Source organism: Pristis pectinata, chromosome 4 (assembly GCF_009764475.1).
Source record: "Pristis pectinata isolate sPriPec2 chromosome 4, sPriPec2.1.pri, whole genome shotgun sequence".
NCBI classification, from domain to species: domain Eukaryota; kingdom Metazoa; phylum Chordata; class Chondrichthyes; order Rhinopristiformes; family Pristidae; genus Pristis; species Pristis pectinata.
In genome coordinates this window covers 17,186,981-17,199,094 of record NC_067408.1, presented here as the reverse complement: position 1 = coordinate 17,199,094, position 12,114 = coordinate 17,186,981, and the positions used below count along the sequence as shown (strand labels likewise).

The following is a 12,114-nucleotide window of genomic DNA, read 5'->3' as shown; positions in this document are numbered from 1 at the left end:
AGACATGATAGAGGCATACAAAATATTAAGAGGAATAGATAGAGTAGACAGCCAGCACCTCTTTCCAGGGCACCAATGCTCAATACAAGAGGGCATGGCTTTAAAGTAATGGGAGGGAAGTTCAAGGGAGATATCAGAGGGAGGTTTTTCACCCAGAGAGTGGTTGGTGCATGGAATGCGCTGCTTGGGGTAGTGGTGGAGGCAGGTACATTGGTCGAGTTCAAGAGATTGTTAGATAAGCATATGGAGGCAAAGAGACACAGGGAAAAGGAAGGACAAATTTATTTTCCACCAATCCCATTCTGTGCATGCACAATTGTTGACATGGAGTCAATATGAGATAGATGTCTTTGTTGCAGACATGACTGAATAGAATAATTACTGTCTATTCTGATTCCTTGGACACAGAACTGTAAATTAATCAGAATTCTTGTTCCATCATGCAATATTACTCACCATATAATGTGGGATTCTACTTCACAGTTTTCACTGTATCTCACTCTGCAAGAAAATAAGAAATATATTGTCAATCCAGGTTTGAGCAATTGTAGCACAATGAAAAATAGAAATGGTGGAGGGTGTGGTGAAAGGTCATTAACAGCGGATATATGGCTGACACCTTTCCAGAAAGGTGCTTCCTTATCAGATATGTTCACTGCAGGATACCTGAAAGAAAACTGCCAAGGAAACAAAAATCTATTGCCTCAGAAAGGTTTCTGGCTGGCTTTGAAACAGACAGAAACAGACACCAATTATTCTTCAGCTCGACATGAATTTAAGCAATTATGAGAATGCTGCCTCTCTTCTGCTCTCAGATATTAGGGAAATTGATCTCATGCTAGGTTGGCAGGTGAACAGAGAGCAGAAGCTTCAAACCTCCACCATGGAAACATTTCATTTTATTAATTGCCTGCATTTCCTAGTTCATTCTCAAACTATTGACTGTATTACATGGGCACCAATATGCATCCTTAGTAATTCCCTCTGCTCCATGAAGTACATGATGTGAGATTCAAAAATCCCCAAATAAGACAGCATGTCCTCATATATACAGTGCAAATAATGTCACAGGAAAACAACTTAGTGTGTTGGACAGTGAGTATCCAGTGAAGTAATATTTTTCAATAAAATAATCCTGTTACTTCACAACCTCTTATTCATCTCGACTCACCATGAGGACAAGTGTGTTGACATGCTCTCCCTTTGGCGACTGCAGGAGCACCAAAGCCCTTTTCACATCCCCAGGATGTTGCACTCACTTTGAAAGCTTAGTTTAAGGGACAAGCAAAACAAAATTGTCTTAAAGCCATTCTAATGGCAGAATATATTAACAAACAAACAAGCAAAATGTTTGTGGAGCAGGAAGAGCTGGGATGACCTTTAAACATGTCAAGGTCATTAGGTAGCAAACCAAGCTATTTTAACTCATTGGCCTCATTTTATGTGGAGCTTATTTCTTTAACAGCATTTTTTTTTTAAAAAAAGCACAGAGTGGGGGTTATGCAGGTTGTGTGTGAAATCTTCCCAATGTGATCACTTTGAGGCCCACTAATTTAAAGCCTTTGGGCTCATTTGGATTCTGTGGCCTGCTATGGGACTGAAACAGACAAGAAGAGGTTGCCGTTTGACCTTGGTCTGGTTGGAGCTGAGGAGGACTGTTTAACTGATGAAGTCCAAAAGGTTTGCATGCAGGCACAGAGTCTAAATAGGAAGGGAAATGGAATGCTCACCTTCACTGCTACAAGGACAGAGTATAAAGGTGAACAGGTTTTGTTTGGCATTGCCTACGCCTGTCTAATTTCTCATGTTCTTCTGGGACTTGGTTGGGAAATGATGGCTGGATAGGTCGAAACTTTCCTCATGAAGCTGGATGGCACATCTTGCCCATACAAAGGAAAGTTTAGGCCTCTCTCACTGAGGCTACCTTCCTGAATGTAAGACCCTGCTGATACCCTCTGCCTGAATGCCAGGAAAATTCCTTTGGTCTCAGCCGCCATATGTTATGCCTTGAAATTATGCTACTGTCTGCCATCCAACATTTGCTTCGAACATGTTGGTTTGGCAACTGACTAAGCCCCAAAGATTTCCAAGGTCAGAGGAGACCTTTCATCAGACTTGAAACATTGACTGTGTTTCTCATTCCATAGATGCAGCCTGACCTGCTGAGTAATTCCAGCATTTTTGTTTTTGTTCGAGAGGTGCAGCCAACCCATCGGAGCTGAATGGGTGTGATTTGGACCTCATGCTTGGGAATGTTGACCTGGGAGAAGATGCAGGCATTGGCTTGTTTATCCTGCCAGTAGATTCAAAGGAGACACAAGAGCATGGTAGTGTAGCAGTTAGCATTACGCTTTACAGCACCAGCGACCCGGGTTCAATTCCGGCCACTGTCTGTAAGGAGTGTGTACATTCTCCCTGCGACTGCGTGGGTTTCCTCCGGGCGCTCTGGTTTCCTCCCACATTCCAAAGACGTACAGGTTAGGAAGTTGTGGGCATGCTGTGTCGGCGCTGGAAGCGTGGCGACACTTGCGGCCTGCTCCCAGAACACTTTATGCAAAAAGATGCATTTCACTGAGTGTTTCAATGTACATGTGACTAATAAAGAAATCTTATCTCATCTCATCTGGAGCAAACCAAACTGCTGGAGAAATTTAGCAGGTCAGGCAGCATCTGTGAAGGCAGAGGGATGGTTAATGTTTTGTGTCTCAACCTGAAATGTCGACCATCCCTCTGTCTCCACAGATGCTGCCTAAGCTGCTGAGTTCCTCTGGCAGTTTGGTTTTTGCAGCGGATTCAAAGGGTTTTTTGGAGAAAAAATCCTCTGGAATTTATCCAAGGACGGGCAGGCAAAGAGCGCCTGCTGGCAGAATCAATTAAGATCTCCCCAATCACAAATATTACCTGAGACTTTTCCCACCGATGGTGCATCAGGAAAGTTATCTGTTCATTTGTCCAACTGTCTCAGTCTTTGCATTACTGATCAAGGTTCTCAACATGATTTTTTATATTTTTATTCTTTACAGTTATTGACACAAATCTATAATCTGTTGCATTAGTTGTGTGGAGAATTGGGGGTGGAGGAGAGTTTATGATGGAGTGGGGATTAATGGAAAGACTGAGGTAAGAGTTTGCATGAGTAAGTGAAAGGGCCAGTTTTACCGTGAGATATATCAGTATCTCCAGAGCATTGCATCATTCTAGGGATAATGAATTGATGCCAGTTGTAAATTGAACCGTTTAGGTGGATTCCAATGGACAAGGTACTGACATACCAATTTTACAGACTGGTACCATCCTGTTGAAAATTTGGAGCCCACTGACAAATATGGCTATGCAAATCCAGTGTCAAACTAATGATAAAACAAGAGCAATGCCTGCAACAGGGGAGCCAATCATCCTACCACTGATATCAATGTGACCTTCTTGTGAATAATTCTTCTATGTTCCTCTGGTAATGTAATCAGGAGGAAGACTACCCTCAGCTTCCTGCTACAAACTTCCACAGGTCGATTAGGCACCATGGTTTAGTTTTCAACTAATCTTTACACTACAGGGAGAGCTGGCTGCATGAATTAAGCGCTGGTTAGGCAACAGGGATCTTATTACTTTCATGCATTGAAGCATCTGTTAAAAACTTGTGAGTGAAATTAATTATTCAATTCAGTTAGGCCTGTGAAATATGACCTACAGCTCAAGATATATTTTCTGATTGGCTATTTAATTATCTGATACGCACAACTCTATAAATGCACAGTTAAACAGTAGTCCATGATGTTAAAGTTGTACTACTTAACTACCATATTCATAAGAAGAGAGAAGAATAAATCTGGTGAGTTCCCTTCTCATCCACTTCAAGAAGACCCAAAGTGCTTTACAGTTAATGAAGTAATTCTTGAAGCGCTGTCACTGTTGGAAAAACAGCAGTCAATTTCCACACAGCAGATCCCATAAAACAGCAATGTCCATTTAACATGTTTCTCAGTAATATTGAGAGGGAACAAATGTTTCTGGGACAGCAGGGATCACTCCTCTGCTTGTCTTCAAGATTGCAGCATGAGATGATTTTGTTTTTTTCCATCTATAGTATCTGGATATTTCTGGCAAGGCCAGGAGTCATTGTTCTCTTGGGACTCAGCAATTTGCTGCACTATTTCAGAAGGCAGATAAGAACCAATCACACTGGTGGGATATGAACATCAGACCAGGTAACAACAGCAAATGTCCTTTCCTGAAGGGCATTAGTGAACCATAGAATCGTATTACAGAATCATTGAATGGTTACAGCACTGAAGAAGGCTACTCAGCCCATCACAGGTAGATAGGGTCGTAAAGAGAGCTTTTGGCACATTGGCCTTCATAAATCAGGGTACTGAGTACAGGAGTCAGGATGTTATGTTGAAGTTATACAAGACATTGGTGAGGCTGAATTTAGAGAATTGTGTGCAGTTCTGATCACCTACCTACAGGAAAGATATCAATAAGCTTGAAAGAGTGCAGAGAAAGTTTACAAGGATATCGCCAGGACTTTAGGATCTGAGTTATAGGGAAAGGTTGAATAGGTTAGGACTTTATTCCCTGGAGCGCAGGAGAATGAGGGGAGATCTTTTTGAGGTTTACAAAATTATGAGGGGTGTAGATAGGGTGAATGGATGCAGGCTTTTTCCCCCAAGGTTGGGTGAGAATAGAACGAGAGGTTATAGATTTAGGGTGAAAGGTGAAATATTTAAGTGGAATCTGAGGGGAAACTTCTTCACTCAGAGGGTGGTGCGAGTGTGGAACGAGCTGCCAGCAGAAGTGGTGGATATGGGTTCAATTGTAACAGTTAAGAGAAGTTTGGATAGGTACATGGATGGAAGGGGTTTGGAGGGATATGGTGCAGGTAGATGGGAATAGGCAGAAGATCAGGTCAGGATGGACTAGATGGGCCGAAGGGCCTGTTTCTGTGCTGTAGTGCTCTATGACTCGATGACTCTATAGCCACACTGGCTCTCTACTAGAGCAACTCACTCGCTCCACTCCCAGCCTTTTCTCCATAGCCTTTGCAACTTTTTCCTCTCGATATGTTTGTCAAATTACCTCTGAGGGCCACAATGGGACCTGCCTCAACCACATTTGCAGGCCCTGAATTCAAGATTCCAATCACATACTACCTACATTTTTTTTTCCTTATGTCTCCCTTAATTCTTTTCTCCTTTATTTTATGCTTGAGACCTCAGTCCTCAAATTTTTCACCAATGGGAGCAGTATTCTTTACAGATGCCTCATCATTTATATATTTCCATCAAATCTTCCTTCGTCTTTCTTGTGCTAATGAAAGCAGCTCCAACCTCTCTAATTTATCCTTGAAACTGTAATTCCTCATCCCAGTATAAATCTCATAATACTATATTCTCTCACCCCAGGAGCCATACTCGTAAACATCTTTTTTACAATACAGTATTTTCATGGTCACCAACACAGATGCTAGCTTTATATTACAGATTTATTTATTGCTTGAATTTAATTTCCCTTGGTGCCACGGAGGAATTCAAAATCGTGTGTCTTGTCCACAAGCATCCCAGCAACTTATGTTATGACACCCCTTTGTCCAAAAAAAGAGCAGGTGGGCTCTCTCATTTAAATGATGGCACCTCCAACTCTGCAGTGTTCCCTACCTATTGCACTGTAATGTCAGACTTCTCTGAAGTCCATGGAGTGGAATTTAAACTTGGACACTTCTGATTAAGCAGGAGGACATTACCGACTGAGCGGCAGGTGGTATATAATAACGATAGGCAGAAATAATGATAAAGGATGGTGGAGTTAATGTGAGAAATTATACTGGAAGGACTGATTGTGTTTGGGATAATGAGGGATTGGAAAGCAGAGAGGCCTGGAAGTTGGTCAATAGAGGATGAACAGTTAGAGCTACAGAGGACAGAATTAGGCCTTTTGGCCCACCTGTCTATGCCAACCTTAAAGCACTCATTTAAACTAATCCCATTTCATTCCCCTTGCATTCCTATCGACTCCCATCAGATTCTACCAACCAGCTACATATTAGAGCAATTTACAGTGACCAATTAACCTGTTCATTGCAAACCTTTGGGAAATGGGAAGAAACCGGAGCACCCAGAGCAAACTCACACAGTCACAGGGAGGACATACAAACTCCACAGGGTTGGCACTGGAGGTCAGGATTGAACCCAGATCGGTGGAGCTGTGAGGCAGCATCGCTACCCATTTTACCACTCTGCCACCCCATTTATGGAATAATAATTGCTGCACTGGAATGGGTAGGCCCAAGGCAGGGTGAATATTGTGCTCCACATCTCACTTGCACAGGATTGGAGAGGTGCAGATATCTGTTGGGTATCTGGAGATAGCTTGCTAATGAAAATGATCTTCATTTCAGGCTGGATGGGAGCAGTTGAGAGGGAGGTCACAGCTGAGAGGGGTTGGAAAGGAATCAGAGACAAGGGGACTGATGGAACTCTCGGCTCCACATTCAGCAAAAAGTGTTTTAAGAGACAGTCTATTTTTAACTCACAATAAAATGAGTTTCATTATTTGTAATGTTTATACAAATGTGGGACCGATATCATAACACAATTACAATGTCATTCCTTGCAGTTTCTGCACATAATGTCATATTTAACAGCTAAGCTCCAGGCCATCACCATGATTGTTCACATCCATCTCTGAAATATCACCTGTCTCCATCACTTCCTCACTTGCAGTTGATCAAACCCACACACCTTCAGGAATTATTTTTCCCTCGGCTTTCCCTCACTAACCTCTGCAATACCCACATTGCCACTGAATGCTGTCCTTGCTGATCCATGCAAACTCCTCACTGATTCCTAGGAAACAGGAGGAGGAGTAGGGCTATCTGGCCTTTCGAGCTTGCTCTGCCATTCATCAAGATCACAGCTAACCATCTATCTCAATGACATTTTCCTGAATTATCCCCTTATCCCTTAACATCCAGAACTCTATCACTCCCTGTTTATTGAACTCATTGACTGAGCCTCCACATCACCCTCTGCAATAAGAAATTTCTCCTCATCTCAGTGCTAAATGGCCTACTCCTTACAGCTCGACTATGAGCTCTGGTTCAAGACTCCTCAGCCAGGGGTAAGATCTTCCCTGCATCTGGTCTGTCGTCCTGTAAGGATTTCATAGGTTTCATCGCAATCTCCTCCCATTCTTCCAAACTCTAGAGAAAACAAACCTAACCTACTTAATCTCCCTTCATATGACAAATATGCCACCCCTGAGACCAGTTTAGTGAATCTTTGCTGCACTCCCTCTATTTCAGCTGTATTCTTTTTTAGGTAAGAAAACCAAGCCCCTATATAATGCAGTAAGACATCTTTACCTGTATTGAAGGCCAACATACCATGTGCCTTCCTAATTACATTATATTCTGTCTGCCATATTCCTATCCACTCACTCAGCTTATCCGTAACCCCTTGAAGTCCCTTTACATCCTAACATGGCATAAATGCAATAATATCAAGAACTGGGATGGGTCCCTTTTCATCTAGGATCATTTAATTTAAGGGGTGTCCCTAAAAAAAGGTGCCAGCAGAGCTTGTATTGAAACTTTCCACAGACCAAAAGGATTAGGACAGAACATTTTGGAAAACTTGGAGCCCAACCAGGATCTCCAATAGTTCCATATTGCAAGGGGAACCATATATTTGCATAGAGGTTTGGTTCCCATTTTCCCATATTTAAACATCATCCCAGGCTAAATGACTGGGATAATATTTGGCGTGAAGTCACTCAAAAGGTATGATGGCTGGGATTGTGTGGTCAGCACAGAAACTTTCCTCCAAAATAAATTCAAATTTAACTTGCACCAATCTTACCAGCAGGAACGTCTAGAAACAGCTGGGAGGAATCCTTGGTGAGACAGAACAAGCCCTGCCCAAATCAACCATGCAACCAAACATTTTGACAGTCAGCGAGACCACAACTGCAGAGAGCTGTGGACACAGCTCAGCACATCACGGAAACCAGACTCCCCTCCATGGACTCTGTCTATACTTCTCGCTGCCTCAGTAAAGCAGCTAGCATAAACAAAGACCCCAACCACCCTGGGCATTCTCTCTTCTCCCCTCTCCCATCAGGCAGAAGATACAAAAGCCTGAAAGTACCTACCACCAGGCTCAAGGACAGCTTCTATCCCACTGCTATAAGACTATTGAACAGTTCCCTAGTACAATAAGATGGACTCTTGACATCACAATCTACCTCGTTATGACCTTGCATCTTATTGTCTACCTGCACTGCAGTTTCTCCGTAGCTGTGACACTTTACTCTGCATTCTGTATTGTTTTATCTTGTACTACCTCAATGCACTGTGTAATGAATTGATCTGTATGAATGTTATGCAAGACAAGTTTTTCACTGTACCTCGGTATAAGTGACAATAATAAACCAATTCCAATTCCAACAAGCCCTAAGTAGCCTGCTGTCAAAGCTGTCAAATGCTACAACAAAATAACGTGCTGAGAAATACAATGTTGAATTGCAACGCTGGCAACTCTAAGACTGCCCCACATAAAACGCAGCCATAAGGCACCAAGTGAGGATCCTGAAGGACAGCCTTTGGACAATTTCCTGCTCTTTGTCTTGTTTTTTTTTCTAAATTGACTGCACAATGTTGCTTCACATGAGGTGGATGAGTTTGAAATTTAAGCAGCTTGTACACCAGAGCTGTGTACCTCTTGGCAAAGCACTGAGCCAGAAGATTTTTTCCAGCTCGGGATACTTCAACCTTGCCTGAAAGAGCAGCTCGCTTAGATCTCTAAGGTATACGCAATAAGTAATTTTGCAAAATTGCATAAGACATGCAATCTGGGTCAAGGTGAAGAGCAGTCACTTTAATTCTGCACTCTCACATAAACTAAGGTCAGATATTAAATGCACGGAATAATGTGAGGAGTGTTTAATTTGGCTGATAGGCTGCAGTTTATTTCAGGAACACTCTTCAGTTCAGAAACAAAAATATATAGCCAATTCCACTTGATCTATAACACCAGCGAAAATCCGCAGCCAGAAGTGCTGAGTATATGATCCACCCTAGCTTTCTCCTGAGCTTCCCAACATCATAGCAGCCGCTTACAGGGAAGAAGGATTTCAGTAGTGAGGGTAGACTGGAAAAGCAGGGATGAGATTGGATAGAGGTGTATAAAATCATGATGGAAGTGAATCAGGTGAATGGAGTGAATCTGTTCCCATTGAGTGGCCTAATTTGGTGTGCTGTGTCCAGGATGTGGTTGAGAATGGTAGCAATACATTCACAGATATTATCATTAATCTTGATATGCAAAATTCCAATCAGAAGGAGTTCTGTACCTGCTGAGTTCCTCCAGCAATTTTTGTGAGCTCTGTTCCTCTATCTGTTTGTTGAGTTAATTGTTACTCCAGGATTTACAGAAAATAATCCACAGCATTTTTGATAATCTAAAATTAACCACAAATTCTTAGAAAACATTAACTCTGTTTCTCATGTCACAGATGTTCTCTGGCCTGCTGTGGACTTCCAGCATTTTCTGCTCTTTATATCACATTTCCACCATCTTTTTGAAGTCTACTGATAATTCAAAAACCGAGCCAGGTGGATCCAACATTGTAATAACAATCGGTATTCCCTCTCAGCTTCAGGCCATTAGAAGCATACTACTGTTCTGTGCTGGCAAATTATAATGCTTCACCTATTTTATCTCTAGCATTGCCATACACACTTAAGGACCTATAACCCCTGAGTATTATCAATGTGGATTTGTGAAGGTGGGTGTTTTCTAATGAGGAGTGTTCACATGCTGTTTTGAGCATGCAAAATTAGATGCTTTTACATCCACTTCCAACCACGTTCATCACAAATGAACCATTCATCACAAATTATCACCAGGACTAACAAAATGTCTGAATGACATCTGAACCATTATTGGGCCCAGCTAAGGGATCTGATGGCTATATGTTTGTATTCAGTGCAGTATGGAAGAGAATGATGGGCCAGCTCCATTGACGATTCTGAAGCAATTGCTATGGGATTGCCATCAAATAGCAAAGGGCACCCTTTCCCTGCTGTATGCCTGTTCTCCATTGGGATTTAACATTAACCTTATCCAGTGTAATGCTTGCAATGAGGTTGAATTAACTAGACAATTAATACATCTACTAAGTAATATATTTGATTTAGAGTTTAAGTTTTGTACTTGAACCTGTTGGTGAGGATATCAAAATAAGATTGGCTTAGTTCCCATCTTGGAGGAATGAGTCAATGATATCCTGTCAGCAGCTTTTGCAGTGTTGATCTCAGTGATGTTACTGTCCGTCCAACTTCAAAATCATACACAGTGATTTGGGACCAGCTTGGTTAACCAAGTTCCAGGACCTGCTGCAGTTAGCTGTTCCTTTTGACATTGCATTTAATATATATGATTGATATTGGACAAGCTAACAACAGATCACTTTTGCCTTAATGGCTACTAGAGTTCCCTAACTTACATGCCAGCTACTGGAGTCAACAACATTGCAAGATATTTTGGTCACCATACAAATATGTATAGACACCAAAGCATAGGAGTGTCATTTGATTGTGTCTACACTGGATTTGCAAGAGCTACAGCTTACTGAATGAAAAATCATACTGGACTTGAGGACAGTACAAAAGACATTAATAGGTACTTATAATTGGGATGCAGCGTAAACATAACGTTTGTACGTTCCTGAATATATTGTTGTTCAGTAAGAAGAGAAGATCTTCCAACCAAACATCATTTATTGAAAGCAAACAACACTCAACAAACAACAGTGTCTGATACCATGGTGTATCAACATTCACAGCACATGGCATGCATAGTTCTTCGATATACTGCACAGCTTTCACCTAAAACAAACCGCAGCCTTAATTAATAGCAGCTATCTATGTATATTTAATTATTCTATCAATTAACTATTTACAGTTGGTGTAAGATTATTCACCTAACTAATTATTTATTTGGAGAGGAACAATGATGCCACAGGTAGTGCTGCTTGCCTTACTGCTCCTGTGACTCAGGTTTATTCTTGACCTCCAGTGAAGTCTGTGTGAAGTTTGTGTGTTCGTCCTCTGCGACCATGTGATTTCTCCCAGGTCTATCGGCTTCCTCCCACATCCCAAATACATGCAAAGCTGTTGTTGGGTGAATTGGCAAGAACAAAGTGTCCACGGTGCACGTGGGTGGTTGGGGAAAGGGGTGAGGTGGGGTGAGTGGTGCAGATGGTGGAAATGCAATGTACATGTGTGAGAAAGTAGGCTTCATGGAAATCACTGGGGGAGTGGGATTGTTGAACCAAGGATCTAAGAACTGCCAATGAATTGATGAGCCAAATGGCTTTCTTCTATGTTGTAAGGAAATATAATTCTCACAGTATAATGCCATAATATAAATTAACAACCCTATAGTATGTTCCCCAAATATTAATAGACCCAATGAACAACTTCTCCAATAGGCTTCACAGACGATCATTTCCACATCATTAGCAAATTATTTCCAAACTTGTGCATTCTCTTTACCCACAGCCGTACCATCCATGTTGATTCTATGGACCTTGCTACAACATGGCTACACCTCACAAGCTTCTCACTTTCTATCCAGCAGTGGATTCTGGCAATGGTAGGTCACTGCCTAACACTTGGGTGAACTGGCTGTCCTGCCTTGTATCATCTAAACAAATCACAAAGTAAACACTATGTTCTGCATTCTGTTATTGCTTTTCCTTGTATTACCTCAAAGAACTGATGTTTTGAAATGATCTGTATGGATGGCTTGCAGGACTAAGTTTTTCACTGTATCTCAGTACATGTGACAATAATAAATCAATATCAATACCAATACCAACTTTTCACTGCTGAGGACCTCAAATACTCCCATCACTCAGAAAAAGCAAAATTGCTGTATTCATCTTGCCCATTGACTGAACTTACAATGCTCAGCCCTGTTGTTATTTAGCGTCCACACATAGGAATATAGGAAATACAGAAGTAAGAATGGGACACTCAACCCATCATGTGTTTTCTATTCATTTAAATCAAGCTTATCTGCATCTACTAAACCACATCGGTCCACACAAAAA

The 12,114-nt window shown here is 41.6% G+C and overlaps 1 long non-coding RNA gene across 1 annotated transcript in view; it reads right to left on the bottom strand.

Moving 5' to 3' along the window:
* Nucleotides 1-454: 454 nt before the first annotated feature.
* The window catches only part of LOC127569710 (uncharacterized), a 339,255-nt gene continuing 327,595 nt past the window's right edge, over nucleotides 455-12,114 (bottom strand). The window contains exon 5 of the long non-coding RNA XR_007956233.1: nucleotides 455-501. This is a non-coding gene — a long non-coding RNA (uncharacterized LOC127569710). The remainder of the gene's footprint in view (nucleotides 502-12,114) is intronic.